Source organism: Meriones unguiculatus, chromosome 2 (assembly GCF_030254825.1).
Source record: "Meriones unguiculatus strain TT.TT164.6M chromosome 2, Bangor_MerUng_6.1, whole genome shotgun sequence".
In the NCBI taxonomy this organism is placed as follows: Eukaryota; Metazoa; Chordata; class Mammalia; order Rodentia; family Muridae; genus Meriones; species Meriones unguiculatus.
Window position 1 is genome coordinate 171,534,990 of NC_083350.1, and position 22,851 is coordinate 171,557,840.

Sequence of the window (22,851 nt, forward strand, 5' to 3'; positions counted from 1 at the left end):
TTGAGCGATTTGCCATAGGGTATCAATTTGCTCCTGCAAGAGATCAAATCTGATTGAACACCATCAAGCTTCCTTTTAGTTGAGCATTAATTCCTTTATGTACAACTAAGGCATGAGCTACATTGGCTAAATGATTATTCAGGGTCTGAGCCGTCTGCCCAGTATGACTCATGGCTAATGCCCTGGTGGTAGCTCCAACAGCCGTCAATGAGATGGTAGTAACAATGGTGGCTGTAGTAAAATTTAAGATAGAAACTGCACGGTCATTGTAATAGACATAGGAAGGTCTTCAACAAACTTCAGTAATTCTTCACGAGGAAAGCAAGGCTGGAAAGAACTCAGATCAGTATAATGAAGGCTCTCTAGGACAAACCGAGAGTCAATATTCCACCAAATAGAAAAACTAAAATCATTTCCTCTAAAATTAGGAACAAGACAATGGTGCCCAGTGTCCACTTTTGTTTACTACAGTGTTCTAAATTTGTGCTGAGGCAATAAGACAAGAGACATAAATACAAGGAGGAAACTGGAAAAGGGAGCAGCCAACTAATCCTGGTTGACAGACATGATCCTCTGCTTAAAAGATCGTAGAGATAACCCTAGAAAGCCCTCAAACATTATAAGCCTTTTCAGTAAAATAGCAGGATACAAAATTAATGTACAAAAATTCAGTAGATTTTCTATCTACCAAAAATGAGCATTCCAAGAAAGAGAACTGGAAGTGGGAGTATCCTAGTCACAAATGCTTAAAAAAAATACCTACGGATAGGAGGTAAAAGACCCAACAATGGAAACTTCAAGGCATTGAAGAAAGAATTAAAGAAGACTCTAGAAGATCAAAAGACCCCCTGAACACTTGGATCAGCAGAGTGATGGTATGGAAATGACTATACTACCCAAGGATCTTTAGATCCAATGGAATATCCATCAAAATTCCAATGACGTTCTGCACAGAACTATAAAACATTCTAAAATTCACGAAAAAGCACAAGACTCCAAACAACCAAAGCAATACTAAGCAGTACAAGCAATGATGAAAATTTCTAATCTTAAAGTACATTTTAGAGCCATTATAACAAACAGCATAATATTGGCACAAACACAGATACATAGAACAATGAGATAGAATAGATGGCGCAGAAATAAACCAATACAATATAGTCACCTAATATTTGGCAAAGGTCTTCAAAGCATACACCTTTTGAAAGCCAATGCAGCAAATGGTACGAGAGAAAGTACATAAACACACATAAAGTACAAGAATGAAATTAAAACCACATCTCTGCACCAGAATAAATCAAAGAACTCAATGTAAAACCTGAAACTCTGAACCTACCAAAGGAGAGCACAGGCCAAACTTCCAGATATAGACAGCCAAACACACTCTTAAAAAGATTCCAATGGTACAGGAAGTAATCCCCAGAATAGACAAATAGTGTTACATGAAACTAGAAAGCTTCTGCCTAGCAAAGGAAACAATCACCAGAGTGAAGACAGCGGCTTTCAGAAAAGGAGAAAATCATTGCCAACTATACATCAGACTAAGGATTAATATCTAGAATCCATAAAAACTAAAGAAATAAAACACAACAAAAAGTCATCTGATCAATAAAATGGGCAAACGCATTAAACCAAGAGTTCTCAAAGGAAGAAATAAAATGACTAATAAATATTTGAAAAAGTATTCTGCATCCTAAGTCACTGGGGAAATGTAAATCAAAATTACACTGAGTGGCCAGAGAGATGTCTCAGAGCGTAAGAGAACTCGCTCCTCTTCCAAGGGACTCCATTTGGATCCCAGCACCTACACTGGACAGCTTATGACTGAAAATAACTATAGCGCCACAGGATCTGAAGTCCTCTTCTGGGCCCCCCCCCCCACACACACAAATAAAAATTTTAAAACTACGGTGACACTCTGCCTCAACTCAGTCATAATAGCTACCATCAAGAGAACAATGAATGTACGCAAGGATGTGGAGAAAGAAAATACTGCTGGTGAGGAGCAAACTGCTGTACCCCTATGGAAGTCACCCTGGAGGTTCTTCAGAAACCTAATAATAAATCTGCTGGATGAGCCAAATATAGCACAGAGATACTTTCACATTCTTGTTCATTGCTGCAGTATTCAAAAGAGCCAAGACACAGAACCAGGATAGAGGTCCATCAACAGACAAGCAGATTTCTCTAAAAAATAGTGGTACATGTGCATAATGGAATTTTATTCAAAAGAAGAATGAACTTACAACATCTGCAAGAAAGTGGATGAAAGTAGAGATCATTATGTTATGTGGAATAACCTAGAAAAAGAAAATATCATTTATTTTCTAATAGACCAAAAGTAGATTTGTGTGTGTGTGTGTGTGTGTGTGTGTGTGTGTGTGTATGACATGAAAGTAAAATGGGTTCTATAGAAAGGGAGGAAGAAGTCTCTGAGGAGAGAAGACCAGCAAGGGCTGGGATGTGGGGGAGAGTGATGATGGGACCAAATAAGAATAAAGGTTAATTATATATAGGTACAAAAATGCCTCTGTTACTTTGTATGCTGAGAAATGAACAGAGTTGGCACCTCCACAGCTTCATGATTTCCTGCAATAGGCATTTTTGAAGGCATGAATGTATGAAGGTATAAGTGGATGGACAGATGGATGAAAATTATATTCATTGTAATTTTCCCCTTCTAAAACCTCTGCTGAACTTTTTCATTAAAAATAGATTCTTCTCTTACACAATACATTCCAAGCACAGTTTTCCCTCCTTCCATTCTCCCAAGCCACCCCTGTGCCCTGATCTACACTCCCACTCCATCTCCTTTCAGAAAAGAACAGTCCTCCAAGAAACAACAACCAAACAGGGAAAAACAACAACAACAAAAACTGGATACAACAAGGCAAAAAAAAAAAAAAGTCCTCAGACCAAAGTTGGACATAGCAACCCAACAGGAGGAAAATAGTCTCAAGAGCAAGCAAAAGGGTCAAGGACATACCCACTCCCACAGCTGAGAGTCCCACAAAACACCAAGCTATAACATAGATGCAGAGGCCGTGGCTCAGATCCATGCAGGCCTCTTCAGTCCCTGTGAGCCCACATGTAGCCTGCTTAGTTGATTCAGTGGATCATGTTTTCCTGGTGTTCAACTGTCCTCTCTGACTCCTACCATCTTTTCTCTCATTATTCCACAGGATTCTCTGAGCTCTGAGAGGAGGGACGCTATGGAGACACTTTTCATAATGTCTGGCTGTGAATCTTTGCATCTGCTCTAATCTGCGGCCACAGGAAGCCTCTCTCATATTGACTGGACAAGGCACCAATCTATGTGTACAGCAAAATATACTTAGGAATAATTTCATTGACTTTGTTTTATACCAGTCATGTTTGGTTCTTCTCTCGGTCTCTGGGTTATCCAGTCTTTTGGTTTCTGGCCATCTAAGGAGTGCTAGGCATAGGTTCCTTCTCATGGAATGGACCCCAAACTAAATCAGACATTGGTTGGCCACTCCTACATGTTCTGTGCCACCATCGCCTCAGCAGATCTTTCAAGCAGGGGGAATTGTAGGTCGAACAGGTCACTGTTTCTTTCAGTGGCCTGCAAAGTACCTTCCAGCACCAAAAAGGCTAGAAGGCAGGAGTGAAGGCTGCACGCAGACACCAACTCTACCTCGCCGTGTTCAATATGCCGTGTGGATGTTGTCCTTGGCCATGATGTCAGTTTTCTGAGAGCAAACCTCTGTTCTAGCATCAGACTGGATTGTTTGGGGACATCCACTGGATCCCACGGGCCAACAACTTAAATGAATGCACCCCAATCCCGCCATTGGGAACCTTCCCTGGCTCTAAGAGATGGCCAGTTCAGAGTTTGTATCCTACATTACCAGGAGTCCTTGCTAGGATTATCGTCATAGATTCCAGGAAGACTGCACTGCCCTAGGTTTCCACAGTGTTCCCCAAGTGCTCCCCAACTCAGCCATTTACCCCCACACTCTCTCCTCCTTCCCATCTTTCCCCCTACCTGATCTACCCTGCTCCTATTGCTACCTTCTCTGAGTCCACCAGAAAAATCTAATTTCCCCCTCCCAGGGGAAACCTATGCTTCCCCCTAGACATACTAGAGCTCTCCTCTTTGCCTGACCTCTCTGGGTCTATGGATTGTAGCTTTGTTACCATTTGCTTAACAGCTAATATCCACTTACAAGTGAATAAAAGCCGTATTTGTCTTGTGGGCCTGAGATACCATACTCAGGGTGAATTTTTCTTATTTTTCTTCTAGTTCCATCCATTGCCTGCAAACTTCATGATATCATTTTTTTTAAAAAAACAGTTAAGTAATACTCTATTGTGTAAATGTGCCATATTTCCTTTATCCTTTTTTTTTTTTTGTGAAGTGACATCTAGATTGTTTTCAGTTTCTAGCTGTGAATAAAGACACAATGACCACAACTGAGCAAGTGCCCTTGTGATAGAATGGATCGTCTTTTGGATATATGACCAAGAGTGGTATAGATGGGTCATGAGGTAGATCGATTTCCAGCTTTGTGAGGAACAACTGTATAGTGGCTGTACAAGATTGCACTCCCACCAGCAATGGAGCACTGTGTAATGGAGGTTTTGGCTGTGTTTTTGCTGTAGTCCTAAGTGTGGGATGTGGGAATGCTTTGTCTATAGCTGATAGCTGTCTTGTGAGAGGCTCATGATCTTTGTCAACGGATACACAGCCTTGTGAGAAGGCAAGTGATCCTTGTCAACAGGAAACTGCCTAGTACAGGGGGCATGTTTTTTGCTGGCTGGAAAACATCCTGGTACAGGCTCTGAGAAGGTATAAATAGGATTCCAGAGAGAGAAAGAGATAGAAAAGGGAGAGAGAGAGGAAGCAGAGAGGGAGAGGGGGAAGGAGAGAGAGCACTTTGCATTACTTTGTTATGCTTCTCACAGCTTCTCACTTGCTCCTACAGTGAAAAGCTCCCGAGAACTCTTTGTGCTGCTGCTTCTGAACCCAGCTGTTGCTGCTGGTGGTCCTTATGGCTACTTTTGCTATTGCTGGATTACTGGATTGCTGGTTTGCTAGTTTGGTGGACTGCTGGATATCCTGAGGACACAGAGTGGAATTACCTCAAAGAATTACATCTAATGCCCCTCAACTGAAGAATGGATACAGAAATTGTGGTACATCTATACAATGGAATATTACTCAGCAATAAAAAACAAGGAAATCATGAAATTTGCAGGTAAATGGTGGGAACTGGAAAAGATCATCCTGAGTGAGCTATCCCAGAAGCAGAAAGACACACACGATATATACTCACTCATATAGACATATAATGTAGGATAAACCTACTAAAATCTGTACACCTAAAGAAACTAATCAAGAGGGAGGACTCTGGCTAAAATGCTCAATCCCCATTCAGAAAGGCAAAGAGGATGGACATCAGAAGAAGAAAAGAGGGAACAAGTCAGGAGCCTGCCACAGAAGGCCTCTGAAAGGCTCTGCCCTGCAGACTATTAGAGCAGATGCTGAGGCTTATGATCAACTGTTGGGCAGAGTGCATGGAATCTAATGAAAGAGGTGGGAAATAGTAAGATCTGGAGAGGACAGGAACTCCACAAGGAGAGCAACAGAACCAAAATATCTGAGCATAGGGGCCTTTCCTGAGACTCAGACTCCAACCAAGTACCATGTATGGATATAACCTAGAACCCCTGCACAGATGTAGCCCATGGCAGTTCAGTGTCCAAGTGAGTTCCATAGTAATGGGAACAGGGACTGCCTCTGACATAAACTGATTGGCCTGCTCTTTGATCACCTCACCTTGAGTGGGGAGCAGCCTTACCAGGCCACAAAGGAAGACAGTGCAGCCACTCCTGATGAGATCTGATAGACTAGGATCAGAAGGAAGGAGAGGAAGACCTCCCCTATCAGTGGACTTGGGGAGGGGCATGCATGGAGAAGCGGGAGGGAAGATGGGATAGGAAGGGGAGGAGAGAGGAGTTTATAGGGGGATACAAAATGAATAAAGTGTAATTAATAAATATTAAAATAAAAAATATTTAAAAAAAGAATTCTACATCCCATGTCCCAACTAACCTTCTTTCTCTTCTATCTAGGGTTAGGGGGTTTGAAAAGGAGGCAGAGGCTTGAGGAACTACAAGTGAAGTAGGTTTCAAAAATCAAAGCCTCTAGAAATGTTTTGCTTTCTCCACATTCTCCCCATCATGAGCTCTCTTGTTTTGTTAATCTTAGCCATTCTAATGGGTATAAGGTGGAACCTCAAAGTAATTTTGATCTGAATTTCCTTAATGGCTAAGGATACTGTACATTTCTTTGGATGTTTCTTGGCCTTTTGAGATTCCTCTATTAAGAATTCTGTTTAGACCTGTATACCGTTTTTTAATTGCATTATTTGGTTTCTTAATATCTAGTTTCATAAGTTCTTTATATATTTTAGCTATCAGCTCTCTGTTAGACATGGAGTTGGTGAAAATATTTTCCCATTCTGTAGGCTGCTACTCTGCCCTATTGAAGATGTTTTTTGCCTTACAGAAGCTTTTCAGTTTCAAGAGGCCCCATTTACTAATTGTCGATCTTAGTGCCTGAGCTATTGGTGTTCTGTTCAGAAAGTTGTCTCCTATGTCAATGTATTTGAGGCTATTTCCCACTTTCTCTTCTGTCAGGTTTAGTGTATCTGGTTTCACGTTAGAGTCTTTGATCCAAATGGACTTGAGTTTTGTGCAGGGTGATCAGTAGCGAACTATTTGCATTCTTCTACATTTAGATATCCAGTATGACCAGCATCATTTGTTGAAGATGCTTTCTTTCCTTCCAGTGTGACCATCTGGCTTCTTTAGAAAAAAAATAGGTGTTCATTAATATGTGTGTATTTATGTCTGGGTCTTCAATTCAATTTTGTTAATCAATGTGCCTGGTTTTATGCCAATGTCATGTGGACTATAGCTTTGTGGTACAGCTTGGTATCAGGGATGGGGATACCTCCAGAAGTTCTTTTATTGTTCGTTTGAGCTATCCTTGATTTTTTTTTTTTTTTTTTGGTTTTCTATATGAAGTTGAAAATTGTCTTTTCAAAGTCTATAAGCATTGTGTTGGAATTTTGAAGAGGATTTCATTAATGTATAGATTGCTTTTGGCAGAATAACCATTTTTACTATGCTAATCCTACAAATCCATGAGAATGGGAGATAATTTCATGTTCAGACATCTTGTTCAGTTTCTTTCGTCAAAGACTTGGGGTTGTCGTCATACAAGTTTTCACTTGCTTGGTTAGAGTTAGCCCAAGATGTTCATACTCCTTAAGCTCTTGTGAAGGGTGTTGTTTCCACGATACCTTTCCTAGGCTGTTTGTCACTTGTAAGAAAGGCTACTGGCTTTTGTGAGTTAATTTTGTATTTATCCACTATACTAAAAGTGTTTATCAGATATTGGGTTCTCTGATGGAATATTTAGGGTGATTCACATATACCTTATATTATCTGAAAATAAATATACTTTGATGTTTTCCTTTCCAATTTGAATCCCTTTGATCTCCTTAAGTTGTCTTGTTGCTCTAGCTAAAGCTTTAAGTACTATATTTAATAGCTGTAGAGAGAATGGACAACCTTATCTTGTTCCTGATTTTAGTGGAACTGCTTTGAGTTTCTCTGCATTTAATTTGATATGGGTTATTGGCTTGTTGTACTTCCTTTGTTGTGTTTAGCTATATCCTTTGTATCCCTGATCTCTCCAGGACTTTCATCATGAGGAGGTATTGGATTTATCAAAGACTTTTTCAGCATCTAATGAAATGGTCATGTGTTTTGTTTTGTTTTTACTTTGTTTATTCATGTAGTCAATTACATTTACTGATTTTCATATAATGAACCAACCCTGCATCTCCGGGTGGAAGCCTACTTGATCATGGTAGGTGATCTTTTTGATGTATTCTTAGATTTGGTTTGCAAGTTTTTTTTTTGGGGGGGGTTGTTTTGTTTTGTTAGTATTTTTGCACTATTTTTGTTTATAGTTCTTTTTCTTTGTTGGGCCTTAATGTAGTTTAGGCTTTAAGATAACTGTGGCCTCATAAAAATGATTTGGACAGTGTTTCTTCTATTTTTACTTTGTGGAATAATTTGAGGACAAATTATTATTAGCTCTTCTCTGAAAGCTGATAGAGTTTGGCAATGTTCCTTCTGTTTCTATTTTGTGGAATAGTTTGAGGAGTATTGGCATTAGCTTTCTTTTGAAAGTCTGGTAGAATTCTGTACTAAAACCATTTGACTTAGGGTTTTTTGGGGGGTGGGAGGCTCTCAATGACTACTCGTATTTCCTTAGGGGTTATAGGACTATTAAAATTGTTTACCTCATCTTGATTTAATGTTGGTAAATAGTATCTAGCAAGAAAATTTTCCATTTCATTTAGATATTCCAATTTTGTGTAGCACAGGTTTTTGATGTAAGATCTAATGATTTCTTCGGTGTCTGCTGTAATTTTCTCTACTCAGTGACCACATTAAATCAGGGAACAAAAAAAGAAAGAAATTAAAAACATTCTAAAATTAATTGAAAATGAAGGCACAACATATCCAAATTTATGGGATATGACAAAAGAAGTGCTAAGAGGAAAGTTCATAGCACTAAGTGCCTTCATAAAGAAATTAGAATTCTCATACTAGCAACTTAACAGCACATCTGAAAGCTCTAAAACAAAAAGAAACAAACACACCCAAGAGGAGTAGATTGCATGAAATAATCAAACTCAGGGCTGTAATCAATAATTTAGAAACAAAGAGAACAATATAAAGAATCAACAAAACCAAGAGCTGGTTCTTTGGGAAAATCAACAAGATAAACAAATCCCTAGCCAAACTAAATAAAAGGCAGAGAGACAATATCCAAATTAACTAAGTCATAAATGAAAAGGGGAACATTACAATAGACACTGAGAAATCCAAATAATCATTACATCTTACTTCAAAAGCCTGCACCCCAAAAAATTGGAAAATCTAAAAGAAATTTGTATACAGAAGAGGATACAGTGATTCACAAATGATATGATAGTATACATAAATGACCCCCAAAATTCTACCAGACAACTCCTACTGCTGATAAACGCCTTTAGCAAAGTAGTTGGATAAAAATTAACTAAAATAAATAAAAAATAAATCCATAGCTCTTCTGTATACAAATGATAAATGGGGGAGAAAGAAATTAGAGAAACAACACCCTTCACAAGAACCACAAATAATATAAAATATCTTGGTATAATTCTAACCAAGCAAGTGAAAGACCTGTATAGCAAGAACTTCAAGTCTCAGAAGAAAGAAATTGAATAAGATATCAAGATGGCCAAATCTCCCATGCTCTTGGATCGGTAGGATTAACATAGTTAAATTCCATCTTACTAAATGGAATCTACAGATTTAATGCAGTTTTCATCAAAATGCTAACACAATTCTTTACAGAGCTTAAAAGAATAATATAAAAAAAACTTCATATAAAAATATATAAAACTTCATATAAAAAAAAGACAGAATAGCTAAAACAATCCTGTACATTAAAAACCTTCTGGAGGTATCACCATCCCTGATTTTAAGTTGTACTACAGAACAAAAGTAATCTAAACTACATGGTATTGGCAGAGAAATAGACAGGTTGATCAATGGAGTCGAATCAAAGGCCCAGAAAAACCCACACATCTATAGGGACATCTGATTTTTGACAAAGAAGCCAATGGAAAAAAAGAAAACACCTTCAACAAATGGTGCTGGTCTAACTAGAGGTCTGCATGTAGAAGAAGCAAATAGATCCATGTTTATCACCCTGCACAAAACTCAAGTCTAAGAAGATCAAAGACCTCAATATAAAACTAGGTATATTAAATCTGATAAAACAGGAAGTGGGGCATAGCCTTGAATGCATTGACATAAGAGACAACTTTTTGAACAGAACACCAACAGCTCAGGCACTAAGATCAACAATTAATAAATGGAACCTTATGAAACTGCAAAGCTTCTATAAAGCAAAAGATATTTTCTTTTTTTATTATTAATTATACTTTATTCACTTTGTATCCCTCCATAAGCTCCTCCCTCCTTCCCTCCCAGTCCCACCCTGCCACCCCCTTCTTCAGGAATGCCCCTCCCCAAGTCCACTGATAGGGGAGGTCCTCCTCTCCTTCCTTCTGATCTTAGTCTATCAGATCTCATCAGGAGTGGCTGCATTGTCAGCAAAAGATATTTTCAGTAGAACAAAACAGTAGCCAACACAATGGGAAGAGATCATCTCCAACCTTACACCTGCCAGAGAACTAATATCCCAAATACATAAAGAACATAAATAACAACAAACCAAATAACCCAATTTAAAAATGGGGCACAGAGCTAAACAGAGAATTCTCTCTCTTTCTCTCTCTCTCTTTAGGCAGTTCACAAAATTTATTATTTTTTTCCTGATAGAACAGTTTATTTTTTATTTTTTATATTAATTATGGTTTATTCACTTTGTATCCAGCTGTAGCCCCTGCCCTCATTCCCTCCCAATCCCATCCTCTCTCCCTCATCTTCTTCCTGCCCCTCTCTAAGTCCACTGATAGGGAAGGTCCTCCTCCCCTTCCATCTTATCCTAAATTATCAGGTCTCACCAGTGCTGGCTGCAATGTCCTCCTCTGTGGCCTAGCAAGGCTGTTCACCCCAGGGGGGGGGGCATCAAAGAGCCAGCCACTGAGTTAATGTCAGAGACAGTCCCTGTTCCTCTTACTAGGGAAACCCACTTGGATACTGAGCTTCCATGGGCTAGGTCTGAGCAGGGATTCTAGGTTATATCCATGCATGGTTCTTGGTTGGAGAATCAGTCTCAGCAAAGACCCCAGATATATTTGTTCCTTGTGGAGCTCCTGTCCTCTCAGAGAATTCTCAATAGAGGAATCTCTAATGGCCTAGAAGCATTTTAAAAATGTTCAACGTTCTTAGTCTTCAGGAAAATGCAAATCAAAATGATCCTAAGATTCTATCTTACATCCCTCAGGATAGCTATGATCAAAAACTCAAGTAAGAGCACATGCTGTCAAGGATGTGGAGAAAGGAGACCACTTTTCCATTCCTGGTGGGAGTGCAAACTTGTACAACCTGAAAGTCTGATTGGAACATTTGGAGATATATCTGGTTGTTTCTCATAAATTTGGGACTAGTTCTACCTCAAGACTCAGCTATACCACACCTGGACATAAATCCGTAAGATGTTCTACCATACCACAAGGACACTTGCTCAACTATGTGCATAGCTGATTTATCCATAATACCCAGAAACAACCTAAAAACAACCTAGATGTCTCTCAACCAAAGAATAGATAAAGAAAAAATTGTGGTACATTTTCACAATGGAATACTAAAAATGAGGACATTTTTAAATTTGCAGGAAAATTGATATAACTAGAAAAATCATTCTGAGTGTCCTATCCCTCCACTGAAAGTCCTGCCTGGCTACAGGAGGTGATTACTTCTGGGTCCATAACCACTGAAAAGAGTGCCACCTAGGGTAAGAAGTAACCCAACCACAAAAGTTATGCCTGGTATGTACTCAATTATAAGTGAATATTAGCCAGAAAATACAGGATAACCATGCTACAATTCAAACCCAAAGAAGCTAAGTTACAAGGAGGGCTTAAAGGAGGATGCTTGATTCACACTCAGAAAGGAAAATAAAATAGGAGCTGGATAGATAGAGGAAACTGGGTAGGAGGAGGGATGAGGAGGAAAACAGCGGTAGAAATTATGAGTAGGGAGAGCAGGGGAGAAAGGGCCAGGTGAGAGAATGGAAATTAGAGGTTGGGGTATCTCTGGGACTTACTGGAGACCTGGAATAGGGGAGGCCCCAGGAAGTCTATGGGGGTCACCCTAGCTGAGACACCTAGAAGCCAAGGATAGGGAGCCTGAAGTGGCCACCTCCTTTAGCCAGGCAGGATTTCAGTAGAGGGATAAGCACACCAATACACCCAAAAAACCTTCAACCCAAAATTTGTCTTGCCTAAAAGATGTGCAAAAAATGGAGCAAAGATTGAGAGATTTTCCAACCAAAGACTGGCCCTACTCCAGACTCATCCCATGGGGGAGGTCCAGTCCCTGAGACTATTAATATTACTCTGCTATGCTTATAGACAGGAGCTTAGCATAGCTCCTCTGAGAGGCTTCACCCAGAAGCTGATGGAAACAGATGCAGAGACCCACAACCAAACAGGAAACAGAGCTTGGGAAGTCCTAGGGAAGAGTTGGGTGAATGACTGAGGGAGCTGGATGGGTCAAGGACTCCACAAGACCCACAGAGTCGAATAACCTCGGCCCATAGGGCTCACAAAGATTGAATCACCAACCAAAGAGAATACATAGACTGGTCCTTTGCACATATTTAGCAGAAACATGGCTTTGTCTCCATGTAGACCCCAACAACTGGAGGAATCCCTCTCTGACTCTGATGCCTCCCTTTAGATCCTATTCACCTAACTGGGCTGCCTTGTCTGGTCTCAGTGGGAAAGAATGTGCCTAGTTCTGCAGCAACTTAATGTGCCAAGGTGGGTTGGTACCCATAGGGGTCCTCCTCCTTGTCTGAGGAGAAGAAGAAGGGAGAATGGTGAGAGGAGTGTGTGAGGTGTGGACTGGGAGGAGAGGGGGGCTGCAATCAGAATGTAAACTGGGGCAGAGTTCAGGGAATCATATGAAAGAAGGGGAGTTAGTATGATATGGAAAGGATAGGAGCTCTACAAGGACCAAATATATCCGGGCACAGGGTCTTTTCTGAGACTGACACTCAACCAAGGACCATCTATGGATATAACCTAGAACTTCTGCTTGGATGTGGCCCGTGGTAGCTCAGTAACCAAGTAGTTTTCCAAAGTAAGGGGAACGAGGACTATTTCTAACAGGAACTCAATGACTGGCTCTTTGACCTCCCTACCCCCCAAGGGAGGAGCAGTCCTGTTAGGCCACAGAGGAGGGCTTTGCAGCCAGTCCTGAAGATACCTGATAAAACAGGATCAGATGAATGGAGAGGAGGTCCCTCCCCATCAGTGGACTTGGAAAGGGGCACAGTGGAGATGAGGGAGGGAGGGTGGGATTGGGAGGGAATGAGGGAGCGGGATACGGCTGGGATACAGAGTTAATAAAATGTAACTGATAAGAAAAAAATAAAATTAAAAAAAAGAAAAAAAAAGAATGTAAACTGGATAAATAAATAAATCTTAAAAAATTGTTACATTAGCTTGTTTCTTTTCCTAATCCTTTACCATGAAGTACTGTCTATCCTTGATGTTGAGGTGTGTTTCTTGGATGCAACAGGAAAATGGATCTTGTTTTTACACCCATTCTGTTAATCTGTGTCTTTTTAATTGGATCATTGAAACCATTGATATAGAGAGATATCAATGACCAATGATTTTTGATTCCTTTCTTTCTGTTTGTGGATGTGGTGGTAGTGGTGGTTGTGTTGTTGTTGGTGGTGGTGGTATGTGTGTGTTTCCTTGTTTTTGTTTTGCTGTTGTGAGATGATTTCTTTCCTGTGATTTTATGGGTGAAGTTAACCTCCTTAGGTTAAAGTTTCATTCTAGCATCGTCTGTAGAGTGAGCTTGTTTAAATTTGACTTTATCATGGAATATCTTATTGCCTCCATTTATGGGATCGGCTGGCATATGTGGTCTCATAGGGTCTGTAGAACATCTGTCCTGACCCTTCTAGCATTTAGAGTCTCCACTGAGAAATCAGGTGTAACTCTAATAGGTGTGGCTTTATACATTACTAGGCCTTTTTTCCTTGCAGCTTTTAATATTCTTTATTTGCTCTGTATGTTTAGTATTTCAATTAGTAAGTGGTAAGGGACTTTCCTTTCTGGTCTGATCTATTTGGGTTATGCTTCCTTATACTTTTACAGATATCTTATACTTTTAAATTTAGTTTTCTCTCATATATTACCTCCTGACCACAGTTTCCCCTCCCTTTCAATCAGATCCACTCTCTATTCCCCTTCAGGAAAAAGCAGCATTCTCAGTACTATTAACCAAAAATGGAATATCAAGTTGCAATAATCAAGTTGCAATTTGAGTGCCCTCATATCCTCAACTAGACAACCTAATAAACAGAAGGAAAAAAGTAGAAGGAAAAGGATCCCCAAAGCAGGCAAAAGCATCCGTGATGCACTCCTCTCCCACTGTTAGGAGTCCCACGAGAAGACCAAGCTACACAGCTGTAATATATGTGCAGAGAGTGTCTAGCTTGTTGGCTGTGAATCTCTGCATCTTTTTCCTCAGTTACTGCATGAAGCCTCTCTGATAACAATCATGGTAGGCTCCTGTATCTGAGTATAGCAGAGCATCATTAGGAATAATTTCATTGATTTATTTTTTATCTATCTATCTATCTATCTATCTATCTATCTACCTATCTATCTATTGCTGGTCATGTTTTGTTCTATTCTAGCTCTCTGGGCTATCTAGCATCTGCTTCCTGACCCTACAGGCAGTGTCAGGGTTTCCCCCTCGTGGCAGGGGTATCAAGCTGGACCTGTCATCAGTTGGCCACTACTACAAATGTTACTTCAGCATAACTTGCAGGTAGAAGAAATTGTAGGTCAAAGGTTTTGTGATTGGGTTGGTGTCCCAATTTCTTCACTGGAAGCCTTGCCTGGTTACCGGAGATGGCCAGTTCAGACTCTATATTCCTCATTACTAGGAATCTTAGATAGGGTAACCCTCATAGATTCCTAGGAATTTCCACTGCACTAGGTTTTTATGTCACCCCCAAAATACCCTTTCTTTTTTTTTTCTTTTCCATAATTTTATTTTTCTCATTAGTTACATTTTGTTAATTCTGTATCCCAGCTGTATCCCTCATTCCCTCCCCAATCCCACCCTCCCTCCCTCATCTCCTCCCTGCCCCTTTCCAAGTCCACTAGTAGGGGAGGACCTCCTCCCCTTTCATATGACTCTCTTTTGTCAGGTATTTTCAAGACTGGCTGCAAAGTCCTCCTCTGTGGCCTAACAGTACTGCTCCTCCCTTGGGAGGTGGGGAGGTCAAAGAGCCAGTCATTGAGTTCCTGTTAGTAATAGTCCTTGTTCCCTTACTATGGGAAACCAATTGATTACTGAGCTATCACGGGTCACATCCGAGCAGAGGTTCTAGGTTTTATCCTCTCATGGACTTCGGTTGAGTGTCCATCTCAGAAAAAACCCTGTGCCCAGATACGTTTGGTCCTTGTGGAGCTCCTATCCTTTCCACATCAAACTCCCCTTCTTTCATATGATTCCCTGCCCTCTGCGGAAGGTTTGGTTGTGAGTCTTAGTATCTATTTTGGAGCACTGCTAGGTAGAGTCTTTCAGATGCTTTCTGCGGTAGACTCCTGTCATACGTTCAATCATATCCCATTTGTCTTTCTAAATGAGGATAGATCATCATACCCCGTGTCCGCTTTCTTGATTATCTTCTTTAGGTGTATAGATTTCATTATGTTTATCCTATCTTTTAGGTCTATATAAGCGAGTATATTCCATGTTTGTCTTTCTCCTTCTGGGATACTTCACTCAGAATGATCTTTTCTAGATCCCACCATTTGCCTGCAAATTTCATGATTTCCTCCTTTTTGATTGCTGAGTAGTATTCCATTGTGTAAAAATACCACAGTTTCTGTATCCATTCCTCCGTTGATGGACATCTGGGTTGTTTCCAGGTTCTGGCTATTACAAATAAAGCTGCTACAAACATGGTTGAGCAAATGTCCTTATTGTGTACTTGAGCAAATTTTGGGTATATGCCTAGCAGTGGTATAGCTGGGTCTTGAGGAAGCGCTATTCCTAATTGTCTGAGAAAGCGCCAGATTGACTTCCAAAGTGGTTGTACCAGTTTACATTCCCACCAGCAATGGAGGAGGGTTCCCCTTTCTCCACAACCTCTCCAGCATGTGTTGTCATTTGTGTTTTTCATCTTGGCCATTCTGATGGGTGTAAGGTGAAATCTTAGGGTCATTTTGATTTGCATTTCCCTAATGGCTAATGATGTTGAGCATTTCTTTAAGTGTTTCTCTGCCATTCTATATTCCTCTACAGAGAATTCTCTGTTTAGCTCCGTTCCCCATTTTTTAATTGGATTACTTGTTTTGCTGCTTTTCAGCTTCTTTAGTTCTTTATATATACTGGATATTAGCCCTCTGTCAGATAGAGGGTTGGTGAAGATTCTTTCCCAATCTGTAGGCAGTCGTTTTGTTTTGATGACGGTGTCCTTTGCTTTACAGAAGCTTTTCAGTTTCATGAGGTCCCATTTGTTGATTGTTGCTCTTAAAGCCTGTGCTGTTGGAGTTCTGTTCAGGAAGTTGTCTCCTGTGCCAATGAGTTCTAGGCTGTTATACCCTTTCAATTAAGTAGTTATTCCCAGTATTCTTTCCCTCTAGGTTCCCCTTAACTGATCCCTATCTATTCTTTTTTTCCATCTCAGGGAGATTCATGTGTTCACCCTTGAACCTTCCATTTTACTTAAGCTCTCTAGGTCTGTGGATTATAACAGGATTATCCCTTGCTTTACAACTCATATCCACTTATAAGTAAGTATGTTCTACGTTCGTCTTTCTCAGCCTGGGTCACCTCACTCAGGATGATTTTTTTCTAGTTCCATCTATTTGCCTGCAAATTTTGTGTTATTTTTTTTATAGTGGAGTAATACTCCATTGTGTATATGTACTTCATTTTTTTATCCATTCTTTGGTTGAAGGACTCTAGGTTGATTTCAGTTTCTGGCTATTATGAATAATGCTGTTATGAACATAGTTGAGCATATGTGCTTGTGGTAGGATAAAGCTTCCTTTGGGTATATGCCTAGGTGTCTGTATACCTGGATCTTGAAGTAGATCGATTCCTGATTTTCTAAGAAACCTCCATATTGATTTCCACAGTGGTTGTACAAGTTCGCATTCACAGAAGTAATGGAGGAGTGTTCCCCTTGTTCCACATCCTTACCATAGTGAGTGCTCTCTTGTATTTTTGATCTAAGCCATTCTGGAAGGTGATAAATAGAATCTCAAAGTTCTTTTGATTGGTATTTCCCTGATACCCAAAGGATATTGAACATTTCTTTAAATGTCTCTCAGTGAAATTCCTCTGTTAAGAATTTCTGTTTAGATCTGTATCTCATTTCTTAATTGGATTATTTGGTTTGTTGATGTTTAGTTTCTTGTTTCTTTATATGTTTTGTATATTAGCCCTCTGTCAGATGTAGAGTTGGTGAAAAATCTTTTACTATTTTATAGGCTGCCACTTTCTCCTATTGAAGGTGTCCTTTGCCTTACAGAAGTTTTTCAGTTTTGTGATCAACAATGAGTAGATTGTTGATCTTAGCGCCTGAGCTATTAGTGTTCTGTTCAGGAAGTTGTCTCTTACGTCAATGCATTCAAGGTTATTCCCCCCTTTCACTTCTATCAGGTTCAGTGTATCTGATTTTATGTTGAGGTGTTTGATGATCTTGGACTTGAGTTTTGTGTAGGGTGATAGATATAAATATATTTACATTCTTATACATGCAGAAATTCAGTTAGGCCAGCACCATTGTTGAAGATGCTTTCTTTTTTCCATTGTATGATTTTGGCTTTTTTATTTTTAATCGAAATTCAAATGTCTGTAGGTGTATGGATTTACTTCTGGGTCTTTGATTTCATTTCATTGATGAACTACTCTGTTTTTATGTCACTACAATGCAGTTTTTATTACTATTTCTCTGTAGTACAGCTTGAAATCAGGGCTGGTGTTACTTCTAGGAATTCTTTAGTTGTATAGGATTGTTTGCGCTTTCCTGTTTTGTTTGTTTGTTTGTTTCATATGAAGTTGAGAAGTTGAGTATTGTTCTTTCAATGTTTATAAAGAATTGTGTTGGAGTTCTGATTGGGAATTGCATTGAATCTGCAGATTGCTTTTCATAGGATGGCGTTTTTGTTTGTTTGTTTGGTTGGTTGGTTGGTTTCTCTCAGCTGTCTTCTGTTCCTTCTGTTAATCCTTCTGTTCCACGAGCATGGGAGATCTTTTCATTTTCTGATATCTTCTTCAATTTCTTTCTTCAAACAATTGAGCTATTGTCATACAGGTCATTCACTGGCTTGATTAGAGTTTCCCCAAGATATTTTATATTATTTGAGGCTATTGTGAAGGGTGTTGTGTAGAAAAATTTTAATTCAGAACAGGGCTGCTCTGGCAAGATATTACATCCAAAGTCCAGCTGGAATACAGACATATCTTTAATTCCAGGAGACAGAGACAAGCAGATCTCTGAGTTCTAGTCAGTTCTGCCCAGTCAGTTCAGTTGAGTCAGTGAGTTGAGAGGCAGTGCAGTAGAGTGGAGTGTATGGCAGGCCCGTTCATGGAATTCAGAGGCAGTTAGTTTCAATGGGAGAGTTTTACAGAGACAGGTTGAAGAAAGAACAAGCTAAACACAGGTGAAGACAGAATGAGCCAGAGAATGCAATGGAGCCAGAATATTAGAACAGATTGCTAGAGTTAGTTTGAGGCCAAGCAGAACAATTCAGTTAAAAGCTGAGAGAAGCCATACTGAATCAGTCAGCTTGGAGAGGGTTTTGAGAACAGCAGAATTGAACCATTTGGCCAAAGTTCAGAGAGAGCTAGATATGGTGAGCTTATTTTTCAGGACTAAATCTCAGAGGCTGAAAGCATTCTAGGCCTAGAATAGCTTGTACAGAGGCTAGACACTGCGACCTTCCCACCTGATCAAACCCCTCCCCCACTGTTCAGTTGGATCTAATGGAGGCATTTCCTCAACTGAGGCTCCTTCTTCTCTGAGGACTCTAGCTTGTGTCAAGCTGACACAGAACCAGCTAGTGACCATCCACCTGGTCTTCGTTGTTTTACTCAGGTCTGTTCAGCTCATTCTTGCCTTGGATCTTTGTACATAATGCTTCATTTAGCTAGGATATTTGTCTGTTCCTTCACATGGCCAACTCATTGCCAGCATTTATGTCTCAGTGCAAATGTTACCAAGAAAACCCCTCCCTTTCCACATAAAGTCATTCTCCCTTCATCTTCCTAATGTGCTTTCTTTCTGGCACATAACATAATGTAACCTTAATTGTGTGTGTGTGTGTGTGTGTGTGTGTGTGTGTGTATGTGTGTGTGTGTACCTGCTTCCCCCACTGCAATTTCTCTTAATGGGATCATAGGGATTGGATGTATAGATTAAAGTAATTGAAATGAATGGATGGATGAAAGAATGAATGAGGAATTAATAAGCGACAGTTTCTACATCAATAAAAATCAAGGAATTGGACGCATGGTGTCCTTTCTAACCTAAGATTTGCAATGAAGCAAAGCCCTTGACTTTTTGTAGAATTGGCTGAGGGCCTTCATGAGGTTTCCTTCATTAGGTCATATTTTCTTCTATTTTGGGCTTTAGTTTTTCACACCACGGTGATCCCCAGGAGTAGAGAAATAATATTGAGAAGCGAGGAAGGTCAAGCAATATCTTTCAAGTAAAGAACATCTTGTGTAAATTGCCGTGCGGCTGCCCCTGCCACCAGCACCTCCCAGAGCTTACAGTTCCCTGAGTCACAGCACCGTCACCGGTGGAGCCAGAGCAGGGCTCCTGGCTTCCCCTCACCTAAATAAAGACCTAAGATGTTCATGCTTCTGAGCAGCTTTCCCCAGGTTCTATAATACACTGACAAAAACAAAAACAAAAACAAAAACAAAACAAAACAAACTGGTATTTTTTTAAACGAGCAACATTGACACACAGAAAATCAGACAAGCGAGTCTGCTAATTGCTTGTGACAATAACATTAGAGGTGGTGTGTTTTCTTATCATTCCCTTGGTGTTGGGCATCAAATTACTGACGAGTTAAAATTATTTGTGGGAAGAATTTGTCGTATAGAGAGCAGATATATAGGACATTGTAATGAAGATCAAACTTGGTCATTCTAAGTGTCTTCAACCAGCATGAGAAAGCAGCTGTAACTCATAACTAAGCCAAATCACTGGTGATAGGTGACCTTTACCTGGGCTTGTTGTGAAAAATGCAATGTAGCGCTGGGTACTTCCTCTTTCAACAATCTCCAGAAAATGCATTTTCAATTTGCTCAGGAGGTACTGGATATTTACCCATCATTTAGCAGTTTTAGACTTTCAATATTTTTGACATTGATAGTATCTTACATACATGAAGACAAATTGAATACCTTCCCTCCCCGGAAAAGTAACCTGTCTGGGTTCAGTCTCTTTATTGTTCCCAATTTGGAAAGGTCAGAAAATTGAGAAAGCCTGTTCAATGGATTCATCTCTTTCAGTTCTCACAGAGCTTGCGACGTCTCATGTTTCACCTCTTCTTAATTATATCAAGTTCTCGTCCATGTGTTTTGCTGTATTTGTTTGGGTTTCGTTTTTTGTTTGGTTGGTTGATCTGGGTTTTTTGGTTTGCTTGGGTTGTTGTTTTGTTTTGTTTCCTACAAAGATGCCAATCAGGATCAGCTGTTGCCTCTGAAAATCTACACGGGCATCTCAGGTTGTTATAGCTAATTAATACTTCAAAAAAAAATCAAGCTTTGATCGAAATTTAAGAGTTTATTGTGGCTACTTCAAGAACAAGGCTCAGCTTGCATCAGAGCAACAGGAGAAGCAGGGAGGATGGACTGGGGAGTGGCCACGGATACAGGGCTCTAGACCCCTTCTCTTGGATTCACTGCCGTCTGATTACAAAGATAAGATAAATGGATCCCAAGCCCCAAGAACAGCATCAATTAAACCAATAACCTAGAATTCTAAAGGCAAAAATTTCTGAAGTTGAAAGATTCAGGATGGTGGAATATTTACAGAAGAACTGTGAAAATCTGTCTTGCGAGGGTGAACTTTACAACAGAAAGCCATCTCAATTTTGCAGACTGACCTCACGACCACGGCTGGTATAACAAAGTCCGTTGCTGTTAAATCTCTTCTTTAAAGGTCTGGACAGAAATACAAAAAAAAAAAAAAATAGCTGTCAAGTCACTTTCGAAGCTAAAATGTAAATAACGTAATTAGTTTGGCTCTGGGCCATTTTATTTTGCATGCAAGCTTCTCTCCTGATAGAGAAATAATTTATGGAAGCAAGAAATATTTTTACAACTTGCCTCTTAGATATTATTGATTATTTCATTTATAGCCTGAATAGTTTCTGCTCAGTGTTAGGGATATTTTAAGATCTGTTTTAACATTTCTCTATTGTATCTTAGTTCATATTATCTAAATATATAATAAAAGCCTTAGCTTATTTTCACCATTTTATGGGGAGAGTAATATACTTCTTAAACTGCATCTTTATCTCAGAGATGACTACATTTCCTGCTTGGTTTTATTCCACTTACTGAACACTACATCTAGGGAAGGGAAATGCTGGCTGCGTGTGATGGTTCCTTTCACACGCAAGTAAAGGATCAACTTGCCACACCCTGGAATCGCCTGGGAAGACAGTCTCATCTGAAGGATTGTCTGCTGGCCTGTGAGCAAGCTTGAGGGCCTGTCTTGATTGTCACTTGAGGGGGAAAGAGCAAGCCTGAATGTAGGTAGTACCACTTTATGGGCTGGGCACCGAGCTGAGTGGAGAAAGTTGGCGAAGCAGGGGCAAACGCAAGCACAGATGAGTTTATTCTGTTTGCTCTTGACTGAGGACGTGATGGGACTAGCTGCCTAACCTTCTGCTTTGACTCTCCTCCCCTTAGTACTAAACGGATGTAAGCCAGATAAACGTCTTCCCTAGAAGTTGATTTCAGTCAGGAGTTTTGTCACAGCAGCAGCAAACATACTTAGACACTGCAAACAAGAGTACCCAAATTCAAATGCCCAGATCTGACAGGAAAGGCCAGGCAGCACCTGTGCTATCATCCCAGCACTGTGGGTCTCTATTGGTTAGCTCCAGGTTCTGTGAGAGACTTGATCTCAAGGAAGTAGTAAGCCCTCCCCATCCCTTCTGTGTTTACATCCTTTTCTTTAAGGAGCCCACCTTTCCCATTTCCCTGATCACATCACTATGATCAGGCTGCTGTTCCCCTATTTACTACTCTCCTACCAAGTGAGCTGATAGGGAAAATGCGAAAAGAGGGGTCTTCAGTGAAAGGGAGGGATGTAAAAGCAGAACAAGGAGGAAGATGCATAAAATCACAATAAGACTGTCTAAAACCAAAACCAGTGAAGAATCATGCTGTTAACTATTTACCAAAAAACCTAGTACATGTGACTCCATATATCAATGTAGAGATGTATTTTTAATAAACCTTAATCATTTGAGCTCCCTCCAAGAGCCAAAAATCACCTATCAAAAAAAAACCCCAATACCAGATACCACAGTGAGAACCTGTCCCCAAACAACAAACACAATGCAGCACCTGAAGAAAAATATCTGAGATTGTCCTCTGGCCTCCATATGGGCATGTGCACACACACACACACACACACACACACACACACACACACACCACATGTGCACACATACATACACATAAAATGCACACACATACATACACACATATATAAACAAAACTAGATGCGTGCTTCCATTTAAGGAATTAGACACATGTATCTTCTTCTTCCATTACTGCTAATTCAACTGAAGGAAAACCTCTCCTCACTAACACAGGAAAGGATATCAGTTCTTTAAGGTAGTTAACATACTAAACAGATACTAAGCAAACACGGACTGCATTTGTGCCTCAGCACCAAACATATGCCTCATGTCCCAACTGTCTCCACTATACTCCCACAACCCTTCCTGGAATGTCACCATTTCTACTCCCTTTCAGAGAAGGAAATCCTGTGTTTATTGACAACTATCCATTTTCATTCAATATTCCAAAAAGCAAATTAAGCCT

The 22,851-nt window shown here is 40.0% G+C and overlaps 1 long non-coding RNA gene across 2 annotated transcripts in view; it reads right to left on the minus strand.

Annotated features, from left to right (window-relative positions):
- Positions 1 to 20,582: 20,582 nt before the first annotated feature.
- LOC132652227 (uncharacterized) overlaps positions 20,583 to 22,851 on the minus strand; it is a 50,608-nt gene continuing 48,339 nt past the window's right edge. For both annotated transcript variants that reach the window (XR_009589706.1, XR_009589705.1), the window contains one exon: positions 20,583 to 20,952. This is a non-coding gene — a long non-coding RNA (uncharacterized LOC132652227). The remainder of the gene's footprint in view (positions 20,953 to 22,851) is intronic.